General features: G+C 46.2%; 1 protein-coding gene across 1 annotated transcript in view; it reads right to left on the bottom strand.

Moving 5' to 3' along the window:
* Positions 1-24,525, bottom strand: part of CAPN1 (calpain 1) — a 597,334-nt gene that overhangs the window by 504,906 nt on the left and 67,903 nt on the right. The gene's annotated exons all lie outside the window — the stretch shown is intronic.

Genomic DNA, 24,525 nt, shown 5'->3' with positions numbered 1-24,525 from the left:
TTGCCTATGGTCTTTTTGTTTCCCTTAACTTTCCCCAGTGTCTTTCCTTCTGCGCCCTGTGGCCAGAGTGGGACATTTATTTGGGGTATTGGCCACCTTTTTATTCCCCCAGCTGTGATTTAGAAAAACAGAACACGGGAGAACTCTACCCAGCTTTACTGCTACTAACGACTTCCGCACTTTTTATAATGTAAGTCAGCAAAAAGCTACCCAGAGCACCACCTAGGAACCCACCCACAGTTCTGGCAACACAGCTCGATGAGACTCTGCAGCGGTCATTGCTACTGCAGCATTTTATTAACTTTACCCCCCCCACATATATATATCTGCAGAAAAATGGTGGGGGGGGGGTCGGACTTTTTGCATTCGGTAATTTCATACAATACTGAGAATTGATACACACACCACCACACGCCAAGCGAGGGATTTCACGATTGAATCGAACACTATGAAAGCGTTGGCTCTGTACACATTTCCCAAAGAAGGCTGCCTGCGGATTACAAGTGTTGCCAGCAAACGTTTGGTAGAATATCATTAGATTCGCTGTAACCTGAAGACAGACAGCTCCCAAAGTTGTTCCCTGTCCTACAGCCACGCCTTGCCCTCTAGGCAGAGCTGTTCTATGCCCAGACAGCACCCTGCGAGAAATATTATCTGCATCCACCCACCTCGCCCGGAAAAGTAAGCTCACACCAGTTATGCATATGCAACACTTAGGAACATGACAATGGTATACTTTGCCTCCCTGTGTTGCATTTTGCACCAAAAACGTCTTCCCACCTAAAGGCACAGTGTCCTGGTAAAAATTCCATTCCAGCTCTGTCCTAATGGCTTCTACTGGATGCAGCTGCTCACAGAGGGGTGCCTGCACAACTCCTGGATTTCTAACAAGAAAGGTTAAATCGGGGGATTTCCATCATTAAAAACGCACTAAAACTGGATGCAGTGGACGCCCATTGAGATATCCCACCATTGCTGTAGTAAACCTTAGCTGGCTCATACCTTTCACCTGAAGACGGTGCGCCCCAGTATAGCCTCATTTCCAAATTGTCTGCTAGATACAGTTGTTCACAGATGGGTAGGACACACTTCCTTTTCTTTGGTGGCCATGTTAGAGAAGTATTTCTTTGAAAAAACGAGTAGTGCACTCGTGCAAGCCTTTTTTCAAAGAAATGAATGCCTGCTAGCACTCCTGTACGTAAATCGGGGGTGCCAATAGCCATAATAACTAATTACCTGGGCCATACCGGGTGGTAACGTTCCAGGGTCCCCGTTAACCCTTCACCCCCCCATGCAGAACTGGACCCACATACACCATTTTTTAGATATCAATGTGAAGGTTCAATAGCTGACCTGGAACTATTCCACCCAGCCACTGCAGACAATCTTTTTTTAATTTTTATTTTTTTTACTTAAATGCAAGGCGTATTGTTGGAAATCCTACTTTCCTGTTTCCAAAAAATTTCTGAAGGATCCAGGTGTTGCATATGGGTTTTTGTACATCCATGAAGGAAATTTTAGTGCCGCTTTTAGTCCCACCTTGTGCACCATAGTACACTCACTTTGCCTGCTCGTTCATCTGGAGGCCTTGCCATGCAAGAGCCACACTTCACTTTGCTAATTACCACCCCTTACCCCCTTGCTCTGCCTCACTTGTATCCCTCACCACCCCGCATTGCCTCACTCAGCACAGACTCGTTGCAATGCCTATAGCAACATGCAGGTAATCAAAGTCCCCTCCTGCCAAATGAAACACTTGCACCTACAACAATTTAACACAAATATCCATTGTGGTGAAAAAACTAAAAAGAAACCCAAATAGGAATGTTCATAACAAGACGCCCACCCAAAAAGTATTGTGCAGAAAGGGTAGGCTGGGCATTTACACATTCCATTTTAACCTGGGAACAGGATGCAAAATAGAATCCTATTTTTGTCTTTCAGAGACATATACCTGGGGAATGTAGTCTGATTTGTTGGACTTTGCTGTAAAATAACTGTGGCTCAAAAGTGAACTGGACAACATACGCAAAGTTACCATAGAAACACGTTAAGTAAAACAAGCACGGTTCACTTTCAGAGGCAAAATGGCCACAACGGACGATGCACATCTTCAAAAGGCGAGGTAGTCAGACAGGTGGTTTAAAACATTAGAAATGCACCCATCACACTAAAAAAAGTGTAGTATGAAATGCAAAGGTGGAAAAGCTGGGAATTGGAAATCATAACTCGAAACACTGCATGCTCCAGATATCAACAGAAGCGATGATTGACTACTTCTGCAAAAGCCTGCTCAAAGGTACATGGCAGCTGGCAGCTTTAAAAACAGGAGCTTTGCTCCAATGCAGTGTGCTCACAAGGAGAGAAATTCAGGGCCCTCCTGCTGGGTCAAAGGCCAATCAGGCAATCATCAAATAAACACCTGAACAGGAAGAAAGCGAGCACCTCAGACTGCAAAAATGTCCTGTGTCCTGTGAAATGCTTCATCTCCAGTCGCCCCCTTTGATGCGTGCCTTGGACCATCGCCCAGTTCAACCAGGTCTGAAGCCAGCATTGCCACCAAGGCCTCACAATTCTGATTTTGGCCACAATAAGTAATAAATGCTTAATGGCAACTCCAACGATATGGCCTATAAAAAAGGGTAATGATACCTATGAGTGCACGTGTGTGTGTTCTGTGCGTCAAAAGGCGCAGGCTTTAGAGCGGAATGCGGACACGCCTGCACACGGTGCCACGCACCTATGGCACAACTGCGGACCACTGGATGCTGTGAACAAACAAAATCAGGATAGATCGCAGACAGCTAGGTGCCCGGAACCTGTTCCCCCCCCCCCATAGTAAACAAAACCTTTACATTGTCCAGATATACCAGCTCCCCACGGGTTGCCGCAGCACAATACCGATCCTCAAACAGTCCCGGCCCTACCCTCATTGCCAATGTTTGGTATCTCTAGGTTTCGTGCAGGTGAACAGCAGAAAACATTCTGAGAGACTTATTCCAGGCCCCAAAACGCGCGTGTTTCATCGCCTATTACCCAATCTTGATTTTCTCCATGCTCCTTTTCTCCACAGACTAAAGTCGAAATCAAAGGAGGAACTTTTGAAAGAAGGAACTAAAAGGCTGAATAATTTTGTAACAAAAAGGATTGTTGTGCACCAAGAAAGAACGACTGAACCAAGAATCAGTCCAATAGTGTTGAAGAATTAAAAATAGTATTATGGTAAACCAAGAATGACATCCAGAACTGCTAAAACATTGGCGTTAAGGAAGAATCCATGGGAAGGGAATACACTTCTGGAACCATGGCTTACTACTCTTGGTGAATTCTTGTGTTGAAAGGATTAATTGGTGACAAAATTCAGGAGAAGGGTATTCCCCCTAGAAACAAAATATTATTTTGACTTTGGAGTACCTTTGCATTTTGAACTGAGAAAGAAACCAGGGGAAGGGAATTACCCTTTGGAACCAAGGTCCTTTTACCGGCGAGAACTTTTATGTTGGAGAAGTTCTATTTTTTTTATGAACTCCTTTTGCAATTACCAGGTTGAAGACATTTCCTTTTTCACCTTATGATTTGGTTTGTAGTGTGAGGGTCAGGATAGAACGTTTGGACACAAGGACAGTTTTGATTTTGACATCTGGACACAGACCGATTCTTAGTCTTTGCTTTCAGGTAGGGGAATTCCTCTTAGTGCAGGGTCAGAGAGGCATTTTCCCATCCATTTTTAGGTTAATAAAAGTCTTTAACCAAAAACATGGCAAATTTGTGTCCGGCTTTTCATTCTCAACTACTCACAATACCTTCAGTACAAGGTTAAAAGGGCGCATGTACGTTCTTGACCTCACTGTACGTTTAAGCTTTTATTTTCACATTCAGCCATCCTGACCTTTGCAAATGAAGGGAAAGTGCTTCTGCATATATAAATAACACACGGCACATTTGCCCTTCAAACAATGTACACATACAGCTCCCATGGCATACCACTCACTCCTTTAGCCCATCACCCTCATACTCTTCTCAACATCTCAATGCATTCCTCTCTACCTCTCTCCTGGCCCATCTCTCAATCCCTGACCATTGCACATTTCTGCCCAGTCAGCCGTCGCTTCAAACACCCCTGGCCAACCTAGTTTAAACGCATCAAGGCACCCAAGCTTACTCTACAGTACCCCATCCCCCAACCCTCCACTACTTTCACACTCAGGCTCTGAAAGGCCCAACCAGTCTGCAAAAAACCTCCTTCCTCACAGATCACTTCAAGCCCCACAAGCGCCCAATCATGGCAACAGGCATTACTGAGAAATGCCCCACTCCTCAGAACTGTGTCACCAATGCTGCCTTGCACACTGAATCCACCATGTGTGCACTCCTCCCGAACAATGCAGGTTTGGCCTAATGATCAATAAAGCATATCCCCTGCCTCCTTCCACCTTTGCCTTTCTGCCAGTCTTCTTTGAATTCCCTACTACCACACTCTTCCCACCCACCTCACTCACTATCCTTATCTACAGCCACTGGGCCATGAAATCCTTCCCAGACCTAGAACTACGCCTGGACTCTATTCCTACTGAAGCCCCCATAGAGCTTATGGGACGATTTAATTGCCCCAAAACGTCTCCCACCCACCAAGTAGAATACACTCCCACTCCAATCTCCCTTCATAAAATATACACTCACTCCCAAGGGAACCATCTTGATTATCTTCATCCCATTCTCACTTTAAACATTCAACCTCACAGTTGACCCCTCCATCTCCTACTACTCGATCCTCCAGTTACAGTACTGTTTTTCCTCCTCCAATCACCTCCTCCATCTCAAAATGCAAATTCAAACTAGGCTCTCTGGCCGGCGCGAAGTGAGGTCCTCCTCTCTCTGGATGATCAAAATGCAGGTCTACTCTATTGAACAGGCCTTCTTTGACGTGAACCTGGTCCTCTGTTCCCCTTTTAAACATCACTATCCCCATTAGACCTTCACTTACTCCCCATGCTCAATTATCATGGACACACCTCAGATTTACTCCCCTGCCTCTAGGGACACAAATTCAACACCAATTTTGCAAGCTACCCAAGGAAGAACAGCTCACCTTTAAGGATGTCCTCCTCTCCTTCACCACAGCCCTAGACTCTGCCAAACCCTTCTACCAATCTTACTGCTACTCTTTGGCCACACCCCAGCAAACTCCACACTATGCACCATGCAGCCTCCTCCACGTCCTCATGCCATCTCCTCTTTACTACCCGCTAACGGCTTGGCCCACTACTTCTATCCAAGATCGCTCAAATCTGTGATGACCTCATCTCCTTATAGGTGATCCAATTTTTTCCACCCACCCAACCTACCTTCCGAACTATGCAAGGTTCTTCCCAACTTCTCCCACTGAACTGCCATCCACCCTGTGCAAGGGAAGGATGGCGCTTCAGTCCGGTTTGGCACAATTTGAATTTGGGGGCATACAGATGGACTAGTCGTCAGGTTATTTGAGTCCTCAACCAGCCTCCCCCAATTAGCCCTCAACCCTATCTTTCAAGCACTCCCTGAGCATGCCCCTATTGGATTCCCTGCGGTTCAGCTTCATCCCACTGCCTTTGTACACGACCCCCCATTTTTTTCTTAAGCGTACATGTCCAGTGTTCCCCACCTCGAGGCGCAGCTTTCAAACCACTCTATCCCATTCATCGATAATCCTTGCATCCTAACCTCTCCTCTTTCCGGCGTAGAAGCAGGAGTTCACGTGTTGGGCATCAATTTTCCCCTTTTGTATGAAGTGTGTCCTGTTCCCTCTCTGGTGGCTGCACCACCTTGGGCTCCAAACATTGTACATTCGTAAACTATCTCTGCGAAAGCAGGCAATTTTTTTTACCAGGAGGGTGTATTCTACCTGGATGAGATTTTGGCGAACCAGTGCCCTATGATTGGACAATGGATCCTGCTTTAGGGATTCACTTTAATCTTTCGAATTGTGAGCCTGCACCCCTCGCCTTCAGTAAATCTATGCCGCTGTGCCGTGTTGCCAGAAGTAGGAAACAGAACGGGCATAGAACTAGAAGTGTAACTGGAGAGATTTGAGATTATTTACGTTAAGGAAGAACCTCACTCAAGCTATCTCGGTCCTCCTCACTGACCTCCTACATGTCACCTGTCACTCATTACGCGCATCACGGATTTTGAGTGCCTCACTGGAGTCTTGCGCACATCTCGGACCTTAAACACTTAAGGTCACTTACCTCAGTCACAAAGCATTCTCTTGCGCCGCCCAGAGACCTTCAGGTCACAGGTTGGAACCTCACCTGTGCAGACTAAGCCTTTTATCCTTCTGAGGTTGAAAGGGGCATTGGGTTGGGTAACAACTACACAGGTGCCTAGAGACAGTTTGTTGTGCGATATATAAATATTCCTCGTTACCTTACAGTCCACAAGTCTCACTCATTTCTACACTGCTGGTCTCAAACACTTGAATCAAAACCGCTGCTCATTTCATGGGTTTCTGGCTGCATAGCTTTTGCACTCCAGCGCATTTGCTAAGCCTTAAAGTCACTTTAAATGAGGCCTGCGCCCAGACAAGCAGGGTTCTTTCTTGTGTGGTCTGGTTTGCGGTTAAAGCCTTGCTCAGATCTGCCTCAACCTGCAATACCTGTAGATCCAGCCGCCCAGCCCCGCGAGCCTGAGGCACGTGCAGCACTCCAAGGCTGGACCTATCACGACGCACGGCCGGGCAGGGCGGGATGAATGAGCAGAAAGCAGGCCCGCTTCCACGCACTTCCCGATTTGGCCATGGACACGCTTTGTCCGTGGGGCTGGTCACGAGTGGCTGTGCGCGCCAAACTGCGAGACACCCACGAATGAGGCTCGGTGCGAGTAGGATTGTCATCCCTTCCGTCATTAGTTTCTAAAGCTATATTTTCTTTTGTGGGACAATTCATTTGGTCCCGAGGCATCTGTGTACGGTGTTCACACTTTGGGTGCTTACAACATATAAAATACGAACTTTACCAGGAATAACATGCCAATTCAGTGCCCACGCCACCCTTTCCCCTCTCTGCATACACACGCTCACAATTTCTCTGAATGCATGCATGCACTTAACCTGTACTGCCTGTCATCGCTCACTCACTAAGCGCGTGCTCGGACCTCTCGCTGCGCTTAAAAAAAAAAATTATAAAAGAAAGAAATTACTTTATTGCAACACTTTAAAGTGGCTCATATTGCAATTTTACAACATTCATCACTTCTAGAATATATTTAAAGCTTTACACTCGTCTTATTGAGAAAAGAAGATTAGCAAAACCTAACCATATACGTTTTTTTTTCTCGCAAATGATCGCAAGATGGACAGTCTGCTACAGTACTCTTTCGAGTTAACCCTATGAGAAAAGGGAGAGGAACAAATGGCACCAATGATGGTTCCTGGCTGACTTGCGTGAATTCAAAGAGCATTTGGGAAGCATAAAAAGACCATAGGTCTTTATACTTGACAAATATGCCTGTGATAAAAGCATGCTTGAATCACTAAGAATTTAATACACAATGGAGTTGATGCCCATTTCATTTTTCTCAACACTCACTCACCCTTATATCCTCTGGAAACATGCGTACTTATTCGAACAGCTAAACATTTGCATTGGAGGATACAATGTCTGCAGCATCTGTTCTTCCATTTTGGTACGAGGTCGGTCTTGTTTATCGTTTATGAAGAATTTTGTAAGAGGAGTGATTAGGTCTCAAAGCATGCTAAGGACCCAATTCACACACATCCCTTTATGGTTCAAAGTGAGTATATAGTCTGCAACCGGGATTACACAAAGCAAAAAGCTGCATTCTCCAGTTTATCAAACCCATGAAATATGTGTTTTATTTTATTATGTGCTAGTCAGGTGTCGAGTCCTAAAAAGAGAAAAGTGTGGGGGGGCTCATTAACATACGCAATCGTATGCGACGTCGCCATAAACTAGCATATCAAGGTTAAATGCACATTTCATTCAATTGGCATTGCATAGGACACATGGCATTAGCCCTCCATAAAATCAACAGACACAAGAAAACAAGAGACGATATGTTCTTCTCATCCCATCGGAAATACCGCCCAGCTGCAATTGCGCTAGCACCAGCCGGTCCAGCGTTAATAGCGCGGATCACAGGTTGGGCGGTAACCCTTAAATGTGGTGGTAACACTGTTACTGCTGCATTTAAGGGTCTGCCCAATCTCGAGTCTGACGTGTTTACCCTCAGCTCAGAGCAGGGGGTAAGCACATCAGAATAATGCCAATTTTCGGCACAATTACCGCCAGCAGTACTTGCGCCACAAATTCCCCAATAGGGAATAACAGTTATCGTCAAACCGTTGATCCGGTCGTAATACCGCCAGACAGGTGGGCGCTAACGCTAATGAAGTTGGGCGGTATCCCTTTCGGGAGGATACCGCCCAACTCGTGATCAGGCTCATCTTTTTTTGAAAACGTTAAAAAGGTGTTAATGTTTTAAACTCCAAGAATCAATAACAATGTTTTTTCTCACTGGAACATGCAGTCCCGAAATGCCAGCTTTAGTTGCTTGCTAATTTCCATCAGCTTATCTGGTGCAGTGCCTGGCCAGGTTACGGTTTGAGCCCCAAGGACGGTGTAAATTCACCTCTAAAATACCCAGTGGGACGGCGTCCAACCTCTGAAAAAAGTCGGTTCCATGTGTTAAGATCCCCGCAAAAATATCCCCATACAAAAATATTGCCATTTTTTTTTTGCAGCGATATTAAGGCATGCAACCTGCGGGGGACACCCCCGCAACCTCCATATTATTTTAAAGAGAGCGGTGGACACCCCTGCAACCCCTGCTCCCAATAACCCCAAATATTATCCCCACTAAAAATAACGCCTATGGCCGTTCCCGACAACCATATATATGGCGATATTTTTGGTGGGGATAATTTTACCCGATACCAAAAAGTCCACCCGCATGTACCCTCGACTGGAGTCCTGGCTACAGTTCAAAATAACTGCTCACATTTTGGTTTCATGGCATTAGAATTAATTAAAAAGTAAAATGTCAGTTCATCCGTAAGCAGGATCCTATAGAAAATACACCATAAAAGCTTTAGCGCAATGTTTTAAACAATGGCATTCTCAAGCAATCTGTTAATATTTTGCCACATCTTAAAAAGCGCCATATTCCTATTGTTATTTCCAGCCAACAAACAAATAAGGAGGTTGATCTTCTCTTCTCAAACATCGTTTGCTCCAAATAAAACATGTACAAAACCCAGTGCGGCACACAGGGTCATAACAGGTCTATTTGTTTCTGTTAAGGAACAGTTTTTACACAGGCGGCACCATCGTCCCTTTTTAGGCATTCCAGTTCTAGAACCAATTACAGCCCGAGGGGGTAGCCGAAATATTCAGGATGTGTAGCCCTTTCTAGCTAAATTGCTCTCATATGTCCCTGCTAGGTCACCTTGTGCTGCCTCACAGAAACGTTTGATAGCGCCTAGATTTCACAGAGCACGGGCAGGAGGGCGTGCCTTTTTTTTGGCCTTGCACGGTCTATGCGGAACTCTCTCCCGTTTCAGTTTTGGGAAAGGTTGACCATCTTCGCTTCTGTAAATCTTTAAAAACATATCCTCCGAGTCTTTTTTGTTCCCTTCTGTTTTTTCAGAGTTCGTCACTGGTATGCCTAGCGCCTAAATGTTATGTTAGATTTCTTGTTGAGCGCACAGTCGCCCGGAGGCATCATGACGATAGAGAGGAACAGACAACCTGAAAAAGCAAGCCATACCCAACAACTCACAGAAATTAAAAAAGTATATGATTTAAGGGCCTCCCTAAAGGCCAGATGGTTGGATGGTTTTTTTCAGTGTCACAGAAAGCGTATTCTAAAGCTGCGCCGCAGCAATATAAAAAAGCACGGCCCCCCAATCCAGGAACAGCAAAAAGATGGGACACAGATCAAGCTAGCAGACTCAGATTCAGACCTCAGGGAGCGCTTTGGAAGACAGCGTGAAAATTTGATATGGAGATACTCTGCATCCTGAACATGAAGCGCACGATGCACAATGCAAAGTGCCTTAAATTCAATGCGCTGGGCGACGGGCAACCAATGCAAACAGCGCAAAACAGGTGCGATATGGGCACCATAAGGTGACCCAGTCGCCACCCATGCCGCCACCCATTACTCTCACATTCCTGACTAACTGCTTTTCAGGCATGGTGCGCTGCTAACGAGCTCTACCTCAATGCCAGTAAAACAGAGATCCTTCTCATTGGGACCCCTTCTCCCTACTTCCGTTGTGCTCGCTCGACACCCTCCATGGGTCCCCTCACCCTCTTGTGAGGCTAAGAATCTTGGTGTCATCTCTGACTCCTCTCTCTCTCTCTTCTCACATCGCGGACCTTTCCAGAAGGCCCACTTCCAGCTGCACCTCCTCAGAGGTCTTCTCCCTTTCCTCACCTTCCCCCAGAAACTCAGTATATCCAGAGCTCTGGTCCTCTCTAGGCTGGACTTAGGGCTGCAACAGCCTCTTCCTAAATATGCCTTTATCCTCTCTTCACCTCCTTCAACTAATCCAGAATGGGACTGCAAGATTTACTCTTGGCCTCACGTCCAGGGACCTCATCTCTCAACCCCTAAAATCTCTTCACTGGCTCTCGTGGCTGCGAGGATCAAGTTAAAGACCCTCTGCATCATCCAAAAGGCTTTCTGGGGCCTGGGGCTCCGCTGCAGCCAACGCTATCTAAATACCCCCCTGCTAGAGCCCTTCAATCTTCTAGCTCCAACTCTTTGCAGATCAGACGTTTTTCCAAGCAGAGAGTGGTGAGGGTAGATCTCAATTTTCAGCAGGAGCCACCTTCTGGATTGGCTTTCCTGCCCCCCTCAGGCTCTAGCAGGATCTCCCTAAATTCCAGAATGTTCTCAATTTCTCTTTCCTTCCCTCTCCCCCTGCCCCTTCCCTGCTAATGCACCCCCTCGGCCACATTGACTGGCCGACTGGTCCCTTCCGAGTCCTACAGGGCACCAGGTGCTTCGCACCCAGTCTACCCCAGCACCCCAGTCTCCATGATGCCCCCCAGCCAGCACTTGCCCTTATGGGCCCCCTTCACCCGACTAGCCTGGCAGTCTGTACATCCCTCCCGGGCCTGGCCCTCGCACCTAGCATTCCCACTTAGCAGTCCCTGCACGCCCTGGCACTTGCCTAGCTGGCCTCCCCTTAGCACTTGCCTAACCCAAGGGGCCCTCTTCTGCCCCCTCCTACACTCCACCCCTGCCGTTTATGGCTCCACTCTGCTCTGCACTTCCCTCCGACCCCATCATTATCCCTTTCGCCCCGACAGGCACTACCCCCACCCCCCCACTCCTCTCCTCCATCTTCTTGTTACTGCACTTGCACAATCTAAATGACACAAGGCCTAGTAAGACGGCTACTGATTTCTTCCCTGCCCCTCCCCTTTTGATCTTGTGGCGCCTTTAAACACCATTTTCTGTATAGGTGCTTTTTAAATACCCAATAAACAAATTAATAAACCATGCGCAACCGCCTCCCAGCTCCTACTGACATGTATTTTCTATGGCTGCTCATTTTCACCATGCTTAAAATGGCCTGTGGTCTGAGCCGCAGACCAGGCCTTGTGCCTGTGCCAAGTGAACACATTTATATTTAGTGTAATGCAGGCATAAAATGCGCAGTGCGAGATATACACTTGAAATACAGGCTTTCTTGCTATAATGCACAGTGAGATGTAAACATGTTTGTATATAGTGAAACAAGCCACGAGATTTGCTTTTCCATGTTCGATGAAGTACATTTTAGTTTTTTTTCCAAAAGACCATGCTCCAAGCCAATGACCTCGAGTCTGGTACAGCATCATCCGATTGTGTAAACAATGTCTGTCAACCGCCATGTAGGCCCTCTTTGGGAAGGAAGCAAATGTACTTGCAAAACACAAAACAGATAGCGACGGGGAACACTATGAACTACAAAATTCAGGCCTTCTGTAGTTCCATTTTGAAGGACAGAGGCATGTCTTTAGTAATGTTGTGCACAAGAAGGGTGCCTTCAGCTAAAAATACATTTTTGGCAATATTCCCATTGGTCTCTGAAGGATAGCACTATGTCCTTGTCCATGCTGCGTATTGAACGATGAGCAAGTTGAAGATACAATTGTTGGCAGAATTCCTAGTCCTCTCTGAAGGACAGGACCATGTCCTTGGCTAGTCTTTGCAAGAGATAGATGGTCAGCTGAAAGGCAATTGTTGGCAAAATCCCTAGTGGCCTCTGAAGGCACAGAGGGTATATACAGCATGAGCTCAGCCCCTGGCCATTGCTGTTCTGGGCAATGAAGCTGGCAGGAGGACGGGGGCAGGCGCAGATGGCTGGATGGAGATGAATAGCAAAACAGGCTTCTCAGATGGGAGGGCTCATCCCACTCCTAAATCTTTTTCTGGACATTTGTTGTAGCAGAACAAGCATTTTGAGCTGCTTGAGGAATGATCTCTTGCCATTTCCCCCACTAGGCAATTCAGCGCAATTCAGCTCACAGCCTAAGGGCATAAGAGCAGACACCTTATTCTGGATTGGCCATTTGCTGAGCACCATTACGTCCCAAGAACATTTAAATCTTTTTGAAGCATTCAGTTCTATTATTATTATGCATTTTGATGGAAAGCATATAGGACAGCAATGGATTTTTTCCAATTATTTCATTTTTTCCATTTTGTTCTGAATTGTGGGATTTTTTCAGTCTTTTCAGTCAGTCCTCTTCAACTCCCTACCTTGTAAAGTTAGTGAGTATAAGGAGGCTCTTTGGTATCACAATGAGAAAGCCATCAAGGTATTGATTACTGATTGAGGCTGATGCCTCTGAAATTGCCTATCATGATTTGGTGTGGCAGGTGCTAGATTGCTTAGCATGTTCTGTGAGGTTGCCTATCAGAACCTGGTGAGGCAGGCAGTTGGTCTTTAAGGTGACTGATTTCTTCGAGAAGATTGATCAGTCTTAGTCTTGACTTGAGGCAGAGGCAAATGATAATGGTTCAACTTCTCCATTAATGGTTTATTTTTGTGTATAGTGAGGATGTTTCTTTATTACATATTTCTCAATGAAAATTATTTTTTACGAGAGTGTAATACGCATTGAGTGTTCATTACTGAGTAATTTCAGATGACTTTGAACATGATTATTAAATGTGGGGCTTCTATGTAAACTACTATGCAGTATACGATATATGATATTTTATTTACATCGCGCTCATACACAAGTGTTCCAGAGCACAATCAGGCAAAGGGAGGGCAAAAGGGGAGAACAAAAACAAACAACAATCTTACTAGGCCCAGTGACATTAAGAGCGCGCAAGTGCATGGGAAAGGGAAAAAGGGGGAAAGTTCATGGAATGGGGGGGGGGGAGTGGAAATTGCAGAACAGAGGAGAGCACAGAACAAATAATAATAAGTCAAATAAATAAAGGCGATAACCAGTGGTAGTGCAGCCAGCAAGTGGCAAAGTGCTAGGTTAGTCAGATAGGGTGTATCTGATAAGTGCAGAAGAAAAGTGGGTGGGGGACTGTATGGGTACAGATACAGACCTCAGTGCAAGGGGTGGCCCGGAGGCAGTCTAGGAGGGTGGCAGGGTAAGCAGGTACCTGGGCTCGAAGGAGAGAGGGTGGCAGGTGCACAATGCAGAGAGAGAAAGCAGATCAGCAGGGGAGAAGAGGGGCAAAGGCAGAAGCGAAGAGCAAAGTCTTGAGCTGCTTCCGGAACAGGAGATGGTTCTCCTTAAGTTTCAAGGTGGCAGGGAGGCTGTGCCAGAGGGAGGCCCCAGCCAACGACAGATCAACCCCCAGCTCGTTTCTTTGAGAAATGACTGACCCTGAGGGAGTTCGAGGTAGAGGAGTGAAGGGATTGAGAGGGGAGGTATTTACGGAGGGATAATTGAAGGTATTTTGGACCCAGGCCCCAGGAAGCCTTGTGGACAATACCGAACGTTTTAAATTTGATCCATGCATCCACTGGTAGCCAATGAAGGGATTTCAGAGCTGGAGAGATACGATCCCAGGGCTTGAGGCCAAGGACAAGTCTCACAGTCCTGTTCTGGATTAGTTGTATGTAAAGGGTGGAGAGTGCAGGCAGGTAAATTTAGAAAGAGGATGTTGCAGTAGTCCAACCTAGAGAGAACCGGAGCTTGGGAGACAGTGAGCTTCAGAGGGAAGGAGAGGAAAGGCAGAGTACCTTTAAGGAGATGCAGTAAGAAGTTTGACTTTTTAGAGACGTCAGATGTGTGCAGAGAAGGAAAGTGTGGCGTCAAAGAGGACCCCGAGGTTCTTAGTCTCGCAGATAGGGGTAGGAGGAGGGTCAAGGGAGGCCGGCCAGAGAGTGAGGGGAAAGGATGGTGAAGGGCTACCAATGAGGAGGATCTCAGTCTTGTTGGCATTTAGACAAAGATCGGTGGCGGCAAACCAATTTTGAATGGAGATTAGGCAATCAAAGATGAGGGAAGGAGAGGAGGTGGCTGTAGGAAGCCTGAAAATTAGTTTGGTGTGATCAGCATAGCACTGAAAATTTGACCAGAACATGGAAATGCAATAGGTGAGAGTGGCCAGGTATTGGTTAAATAGCCAAGGCAAGAGGTTAGACCCCTGGGAAACACCACAGGTAGAGAGGGCGATAAAAGATAGGAAGGACCCAAGTTGTACCTGGGAGGATCAGAGAGGAAAGAGGTCAGCCAGGCCAGAGCCTGATCGGTGATACCGAGGTTGCCACAGAGACGATTGAGCAGGGTGGTATGGTTGACGGTGTCGAAAGCAGAGGCGAGATAAAGTAGGATGAGGACAGAGGGAACGTTTGAGTCAAGGTTGGAGAGCAGGTCTTCACGGATGTTCAGGAGAGCAGTTTCCGTGCTTCTGGCAGCTCTGAAGTCAGATTGGTAGTCAGGTTATGTTATGTTAGCGGAACTTATAGAGCGCACGCATGCCGGAAGGCATCAAGGCACTAAGAACACAGGAGAATTCAATAAGGTAAAAATAGGGTGCACTCTAGAAAAGCAGTTTTCAGTTTCTGCCGGAAGGCGAGGTGATCAACAGTCCACCGTAGGTCAAGAGGAAGTTCATTCCAGGCCTTACCCGCTACAACGGAAAAGGCACAGCCACCAATGGGTGCACGCCTCCACGTCATGGAGAGAGCCAACCGAATCGGAATGAAGGTTAAGCTGAGAGATGGTCAGCTTTTCCAGGAGCTTACCAAAAAAGGGAGTAATGGAAATTGGGCGATAGTTAGCCAGACAAGAAGGATCAGCTGGGGGTTTGAGGAGAGGATGCACAAGGGAGTGCTTCAGAGGGGAGGCGAAAAATCCAGAGGCAAAGTAGAGGTTGCAGAAATCGGCAGGGACCGGAGCAAGGCTGTCAATGTGGTCCTTAATGGTTTTAGAGGAACAGGGATGGACCTGTTTTGATAAGGCTTTCATAGATCGGACTTGTCTAGCAACCTCAGCAGGGGAGAAAAGAGGAAAGGAGGGGAAGTCGGGAGAGGGGGGTAGATGAAGGAGGGTCATCAAGCGGAGAAGGAGAGGGGAGAGGGGAGAGGGGAGAGGAGTGGGAGCGGAGGAGAGGGTGGACAGGATATCCTGGGTTTTAGAGATAAAGTGAGAGGCAAGGGCATTGCAAAGAGCCTGGGAGGCGAGAGGAGGGGTGGAGACTGCAGGAGGGTTGGCCAGCTCCTTACAGATTTTGAAGAGTTTGGCCGAGTTGTTAGATGCCACAGAGACACAGCCTTGAACGTGGACTCTTCTGGGTGAGGACAGAGAGTCTGTATTGCCTTTGGAGCAGGCCAGTTTGTCAGAGGATGAGCAAGAAGCCTTCCATTTCCTCTAAGCCGCCCTACACTTACGTTTGAGTGTAGCTAGGTCAGACTCCTACCAAGAATTGCACTTGGCTTTGGACTTCAAACAAATCCTCATGATGGGGGCAAGAGCAACAGGAGTAGCAGAAATAGAGGAGTAGAGCAGAGACAAGGCTGTGTCAGGGTATGAGTCAGCCTGGGGTGTAGGAGGGGGTGGCGAAAGCCTCTACTGACACATGCTTCATGGGGCGGATGTCCGAGAAGGTGGGTGGCAATCTTGAGAGGATGACATGGAAAGATTAGAGCAGAGGAGAGGAGGCAGTGATCACTGCAGGAGAGAGGAGAGGTGTAGAGGTGTAGAGAGGGGGAGGCCAGAGGAGATCAAGACATCATGTGATATGCAAGGTACATGTCTTAATACATACCAAGGGTTAATGGATGGTGTGAGCAACGGGCTATCAATACAAATATATGCGACATTGGTAAACCTCTCTTGTGTTCAAAATTGAGTGTAGCCACCTACTGTAAGGATTGTTGCCTGCTCCAATCTCTGTTGCACAGCGACAGGTACATGCTATTCCCTAACCCTACACCTACCACAGCCCCTGGTGGGGTGGTCTTGGACACTCCCCTGGGGTTGGAGGCAAGGCTCTGGAGGTAGGGGTGATAAGAATCACGTCACTACCACCCATGGGAAGCACCACAAGGTAACCAGCCTCAAGCCGAGGCCAACCTGCATGTTAACCCCGATTACATTATGGACTGTGACCACCCCCATGGCCCCCCTCCTTCCTACCTCCTCTGTACCCTGTGCGCCACCCCCAGACAACATCCTCCCATAGCCCACCCTGTGCTGTGACCACTATGGCTATCACAAGCCTCCTTTTTATGGCAACCTACCAGCCTACATCAGTGCTATCCCATTCCATTTCTCTCTTTGCTTTCCCTATACAGGCCCACCAGCGCCACTACTGGCAATCCTTCCCAACCCTACCAATTTTCTACCCTCCCTCTTCATTCTTCAGCTATCCCACAACCCGCGCCCCCCTTCTCAGTCCACCTGTCGCTGCTACCCACCCCAATGCACCATTCACCGGACACACTCATGCTATGGCTCCCAAAGGCTAACCTACCTAGGTTATCGAACGGGACCTCCAGCTGACCCCACCTCATGCAGATTCTTACCAGCCGCCAGTGTCACCAGACTGAACCACTTATCAGCTTGCACCACTGCTCCTGTCCCTCCCAACTCTCCACACCTTACTCCCCCTTGCATCACCAAGAGGTCCTCCAGCTCTGAACACACAGCCACCCGAAACTGCACCCTCATCAAAGATCACTCTGTTCCCATGTTACCCTTATCCACAACCTCATTGACGAAGAACACATGAACCTGATCGCAGTTACAGAATCTTGGCTCCACAAAGCAGCAGACCCACACCCCTCACCGGCCATCCACCCAGATTTCCCCATTCTTAGGTCAGGGGCCGAAGAAGGGGGACGGGGAGCCATCATTGCAAAATCATCTCTGCCCCACAGACATCACCACCCCCTCCATTCCTGGCTACGAAATCATGCATACTAAACTGACCCTCAAACCACCATCAATCTCCTCCTCCTTTACATACAGCCCAAAACGCAAAGATGCCCTGAACATGACCTGCCACTCCTGCTCACCTCCTTCATCAAACCCTCCATCAAGCTCAAATTCCTGGGTGACTTAAACCTGGGCTACAATGACCCCTTTGACGCTAAAGACAGCTCTTGCTAGGCTCTCTCCGAAATGACCACCATCCAACAGGTCTCCGTGACCACCCACACTAAAGGCTGCACCCTCAACTGGATCCTCTCTCTTAATGCCACTGCCATGATCATGGCCATCAGCCCACTCACGTGGACCGACCATGTTCCAATTGAAATCCAACTTTCCCACCCCCCACCCACTCCAGTTAGCCAACCTTCCAAGGCACTAGCACATCACACTAAGAAACAGAGGAATTTCTCGCTTTCGCACTTCATCAGTACTTAACCTCCTACCATCTCAACCTCCTACAATCTCAGTGACAACAGTCCCCAGGGACTCTTAGTCCTCCAGCTCACCTTAGACCATCATGTCCCACTTAAAACCAACACCCTTAAGCTAGAGAGGCAATGCAACAAATGGTTTTCAGAGGAACTCGTCTCCCTTCGCAGACAGAGCAGAGCAGCCGAACCCACCTGGCGCAAACACCCTACCCTCGCCAACCTCAAATTGTTCAACGCCTCAACCAAACCAAAATGTAGAAACCCACACTACTTGAGACCAAATCCAACTCCTATAACATCAGGATTGCCAAAGCCAACTCCAAACCTAGAGAACTCTTTACCATTCTCAAAGAGCTAGAGAACTGCACCCTACTCTCCAAGGACAAAGCCTGGTGCTGAGCCATCCAAACCATCCTTGCGGACAAAACGGACAAATTGAGAGACCAAATCTCCACCAAAAAGCTCCAACCAGCCCCGAAACCTGCCCACATCACCACTCGCCCAGCAAGCACCACCACCCCCCACTTTCAATTTCTACCTGGCCTCCACAGCCGAAGTGATCAAAACCATCCAAGCTCTGAAACCTACCAATTGCAGAGGAGACCTATGCCCAGCCCCCATCAAAACCTGCACCACCTACCACACTGGCCCCCACCATCAGAGACTTTATGAATGCCTCATTCGCCTTCAACTCAGTTCCCACCTGCCTCAAAACACCCAGGTCACGCCGCTCCTCAAGTAACCGGCCCTATATCCCACTAAGCCCTCCAACTAGTACCCCATTACCACGGTCCCCTTCCTTCGAAAATCCTACATCGAGTGACCTTCTCCCAGTTACAAGCATTTCTCGAACAGCATCCTCTACTAGGGTCACATCAATCAGGTTTCCCACCCAAACACAGCAAAGAAACAGCCCTTCTAGACATGAAAATCCAATTAGACCGCACCAGAGACTAGGGTCATCTAGCCGTACTACTCCTCCACGACTTAGCAGCGTTCGATGTGGTTGACCACAACATACTCTGCCAAAACTCTCCACCAAGTTCCACTTCTCCATTGATGCTGCCCAGTAAGTAATTCCTAAGTGATTGCACCTGGAGAGTGCATTCTGGAGAGGTAGCTGCTGATCCCATACCTGTCCCTCTTGAGATAGCCCAAGGCCCGGTCTCTCACCTGCACTCTAACATTTAAAGCAAACCCTTGTTTGACTTCCTCGATAAACCTTACACCAACTTTGCGGATGACATTCAGATCCCCCTACCCATCACAGGCAATTTAACTGCCGACTCAAATACCATCAATCACTTCTATGTAATTATACAAGTCTGGATGGCCTCCCACAACCTCTGCCTCAATGACATCAAAACAAACTCCTCATTGTGGGTTCCCCCACTCAACACAATAACCTAGACCCAGCATACTCCATCATCAACGGTACCTCCATCAAAGTCTCGAAGCACGTCAAAACCCTAGGTGTTCTCCTTGACGCAGAACTCACCATAACTAAACACGTCAACACCTTGGCTTCGGCCGCAGCCTACACTGCCAAACGCATCACGCCAAGCAGACAATTCCTCTATCTGCAATATTGAGTAGTCTCAGGTCCATGCATAGTCTAACCTGTCCTTCCGATTTAAAGTAACACCAGTGGTGAAAGCCACTGCTTCGGCCCTGTGGGCCTTTCAATTATGCCACTTTCAAGGAGTGCAGACAATTCTTTTTTGTCCTTCTGTAAGTGAATCCCAATTATTTGGGGTGTTGCAGGACTGGATTTATCTTTTCATTTATGTGTAGCACAATCTACATGCCACCCGTCTTTCCAAGATCATTGATTAGCTTTGGATATTGTTGGAATATGCAAGTGGGTTTCATTTGCGAACAGATTGTGTAGTTTATTTCTACCAGCTGTAGTTTCATAGCCGTTTGGAAAATTATGACATTTGCATGAAGCTGCTCCTAAAACAGGGCCCTGCAACCTGCGGCACTCCAGAGGTCTTGGGCTTTGACTCCCCTGATCCCTCACCATTGACTATGCAGGCTATGACTAATGGGATTTGTAGTCCAAAACAGATGGAGCCAAAGGTTGCAGACCCCTGTTCTAGCACGAGATCCTCTGCGGGAGTAGATCATCTTTTGTACATGCGTTCAGATTTAAACTTCCAGGACTTCTGGGTGGTATGGATTCCTCTCCAATGATACATAGACAGTTGATGTTAGCAGTTAGAGTTTCTTTACAAGTTTGTGGTATTGGTCTTTTCCTAGGACGGTGGCACCTGCATCAATCAAAAAGGTCAGACCTTCACTTTGGAGATGGAGTCGTCTCTACTCATCAGACATTTTGTATAACCAGTACCTTTAACTCTGTTTTATTGATCCTTGGAAGTTTGATTGCGGTCTTCGTATTCTTTCTTCTACGTTTTGAATTAGTTTTCAGTTGGGTCTCCCATACTCTTGTGACCATGGCTCGGAACTATGAGGTTTCCCCCATTCAGACAGATTGAAAGCAGTTCATTTTGCTGTATTTGTTGCATGTTTGGTAGACAACGGTGCATGTGAGCTCATGAGGGAATGATAATGCACACCTGTAGCAGGATTTTGTGTGAATGTGTGGTCACTCAGTGTGTGCATTCAGTGCTTCTTTGCTGGTTGTTGGGTATCTTAGTATTCAATTCATAGAGCTGCAACGTGCTCTCAAATGTTTCCAAATGTTCTAGGTCTGCTCTTTAGGAGTCATCTCTCTTCTAAACTCTCACCAGCACAAATACTTCCTCCAGGGGTAATGGTTTCTTTTGTAGTTGCGTCCTGAAGTGGGAGAGAAGCTTAAAGGCATAAGGCCTCTTCATTTGGATAAGTGTTCTAATTTGCAATGCAGAACAACTCTATACAGTCCATGAACTCTGATTCCTGCCATCTCCTCTGACTAAACCTATTCTTTAAATCCCTTTTTTTTAAAAATTGGTTAAGGAGTTAAACCTTTAACATTTCCACTTTTCACATTTCCTTATATACATGACCTTATTGGTATGGACTGTTACTTTTTCTTTTGGTCCATTTCAATAACAGTTTACCAAAATCCAAATATCTCGATTCTTTCTGAATATCTTTCCATCTCCGAGCCCAATTTTCAAAGATTCAACACATTTCAAGGCATCAATTGTTCGCCCCACCTTCTCAACTGTCAATCTCTCCCAATATTCCTCTACCCTCTCAGCAGAAATTTCAGCCACATCGCTTCCCATTTTCGTTAGGCGTTTCAATCCCAATGCCGGGCCGTTCAACATGACATGTCTAATGGTCTCCAGTGAGTCTTTATCTCCACAGAACCCGCAGTACGATTTATTCTTTTCAATTAACTTTCTCCTCCTTTTTATTTCACTAGAGGCCCAGATGTTCAATCTGCATCGCATCAGCAGGTCTCTAATGATATGATGGAAACTTCTTCAGATATGGGGGTGGAGCATTCAATGTTTTCCTCTCCCATGTGATATTTTGACACAGATTTTTCTCCAACTTCTTCTCTTGAGTTTCTGCCCAATCCTTTTCCTGGAGGGTTCTTTTTGCCTTATTAGGATTGTACTTCAGGATGTCATCCGAGATATTTAACTGCTCCAGGAGGCTTTAACATTTGGTCTTCCAGCTTTGGAGCGTCTTGTCTCTCCATCAGCCTTTTGTGGGCTAGGATTTCAAATGGTAATGGCAGTTTGTCAAGGATACATTTTCAGTAAAGAGACAGGGTTTTCCATGATACTATTGAAGCCAAAGATTGTAGCCTTTGTTCATTTCTTATAAGCTCAACTGGCAGTGAGTTTGGCAGCTTCAAAGTTTTTCGCCAAAAGTATTCCTCACATACACCCCAGGTTTCCCAACGGGGGGGCTAACAAAGCCTCAGCTCCATAGGTAATTACAACTACCACCTTTTGTTTGTAAAAGGTTAAGATAGGCGTCAGAGAGAACTTTCGGTATCTTCGATTTATAACTACTCCCTGTTTGGTCAAAGTCATTAGTTTCTCCCGGATCAGTGATTATTGCCCCTCTTCATTGCTGTCTTTATTTATCCTCACTCCTAAGTATAATGTTGTATCCAACATTTCCAAGTTTTGGTTATCTAATGACCAGGCAACATTTTTCCTTATACTTTTTTCCCCCACGTCTGGATTTCATTTTTAGTACCATGGATTTTTTTAATGTTTATGTTCATACCATTTTCTATCAGAAACTCTTTGAAAGCCTCTATCCGTCGCTGGAGACCAATGGGCGTCAAGTCACCAAATACCGCGTCATCGGCATATAGCACCCAGGGCACTTCAATCCCATCGATTTTGGGTGCAAAAGCACATACCCTTCCTTGTGAGTTCTTCATATCAGCCATATATATGACAAAAAGGAAGGGTGCTAGGGCACAGCCCTGCTTTATCCCTCTGAAAGTCCTGATCTTTTTTGTCACCGTCCCATTAGCTGTTGTTTGAACCTGTATAGTGGTAATATACAGGGCTTGGATGGCTTCCAGTAGGTCGGCCGGGCACCCCCAGCTTTTCATCTTTAACCACAGGTGGTCGCGGTTTATCCCATAGAATGCCTGTTCGAGATCTATAAATGCTAGGTAAACGGCTTTTCTTTCCTCTAGGGCCTTTGCTTTCATGAGATTTAATAGGAACAGGTTTAGTGATGTACCTACACCACTAATGAAAGCCGTTTGTCGCTTATCCAGGATTTCGGCCTTTTGCGCCCATTTTTTCAGATCTCTTGGCAGAAAGGACACAAATAGTTTGCCTATTGAGTCCAGCAAAGCTATCAGCCTGTAATTTCGGGGATTACCTCTGTCCCCTTTTTTTGTAAATTGGCACGATGAATGCCTCTATCCAAGATGCTGGAATTTGTCTGGATAGTATTTGTTGGAACAATGAGAAAATTAGGTCTGTCCTTTCTTCACTGCTATCCTTCAGGATCTTATTTGAGATGCCATCGGGCCCCGCTGCCCTAGAGGAACTCTGTTTTTCTTTTATCATCCCTAAGATGTCGTCGCTGTCAAATTCAATAGACCAGGGATTTCCGTCCTGTTCATTTTCTACTTCCATTTTTCGATTTATTTCCTCAAATAGGGTTATGTAGTGGTTTATCCAATTTTCCTCTGAAACTTTGTTTACACCTCTGGCAGATTGGCAGAGGTCCCCGTTATTTATTATATCCCACATGCTTCTTGCATTAGTCGTTAGCACTGCGGCTAACATTTTTTCCGCATCCCCCTGGGCTCTCCGATGTCTTGTAGAGCGTAGCCAATTTTTATAGGTCTGTCGACACTTCCTCAGTTGTTCCTATTTCTCGAAAGCATTTTTCTTTTTTATTTGTGCCAGATCGGCTCTGTATTGTTTCCTTTTGATGACTAAGGATTCATCATATGCGGGTTTCCTTTTATTCTTTTTGCTCAATTTGGATCATACTTAACCTCAAAGGCCTTCAACAACCATCTGTATTCCACCACGGCTTGTCCATTTCCTACAGCCTTGTTATATTTCTCCTGCAGTTTTCTATCAATTGTTTTTTATCCTTAGTCAATTCTTCCACAAGACACCTCCGTTTCCTCCATCTCCTTCCTCATAGGAGCTTTTCTTATTTTCCAGGATAGTTCTATTCCCAATAGACTGTGCTCGCCGTTTGCTTGCTTCTTTATTATAAAGGAGTTTACCCATTCCAGGGTGTTACTTCCTACAAAACAATTATCCAAACAAGCTCCAGTTTTCACACAGAACCATTTATTAGCCCCCATCTGATCACCTCTGGTCTGGCTATTTAGCATCTTCATATCACAAACATTTCCTCCATCCATCTTTTTTCTTTACCCACAAGTTGTTCTATGATTTTTTTTTTCTTTCCATCTTTATTCAATAGTTTGATGTTTAGATCACCTCTGAGTAAGATAAGTTGGTCTTTATCCTCCATCAATGACTTATCGATGCCTTCCATGATATGGTTTATATAGCTTTCCACTTTGGGCATGTTTTCACTCCAATAGGTGTTAATCAATAGCAACTTGGTTGGACCCTCTTTTGCCTCCGATTTAATTGCTATTATCAAAATGTGCACAAAGGGATTTGGCGTATGGTGCTCCAATACTTGTAAGTTGCTGTCCATTTTTTTTTTAAGTCAACAGGCCCGCAAAGGGTCTACCTTTTGGGCACTTTTGGGCCGGATTTATATAGACGTTATATCCCTCGCAGACTGGAGTTTTTCTCAGCCAAGATTCCTGTAAACATATGATGTCATATTTGCCCAAGAAATTACTGTCCACCAGAGAACACATGTTTAAAGCCTCTGGTGTTCCATGAGGCGTAGTGGACATTTCTCAGGGGCTCCTCATCGATCTATTGTTTTTTCTTAGTGGTAACGGCATTAGCCATTCACATCCAGTCATCGATCTTATTTCCTTCATGTAAGTTGGTTTTACTTTTATTCATATTTCCTGAATTGTCCACAGTGAACCTCAATGACCTAACCAGAGCAGCACTTATTCCTATTGTAGGTATTTTTCCCCTTTGACTTCTTGGCGATACTTTTGGGTTCACTCTGTGGTCCTTTCTGTTCTCGCTAGATGGCGTAAGTGTTTTTTTCTCCCCTTCCTTTTGATCATCTTTCATTGTTTGGGATAAGGCCCTTTCCCCCTTTTTTTCCTTTCACACCGCTTTCTT

Source organism: Ambystoma mexicanum, chromosome 2p, assembly GCF_040938575.1.
Source record: "Ambystoma mexicanum isolate Mex_15411 chromosome 2p, UKY_AmexF1_1, whole genome shotgun sequence".
NCBI lineage: Eukaryota > Metazoa > Chordata > Amphibia > Caudata > Ambystomatidae > Ambystoma > Ambystoma mexicanum.
The sequence above is the reverse complement of the archived record's forward strand: the minus strand, read 5'-3'. Positions and strand labels throughout refer to the sequence as shown.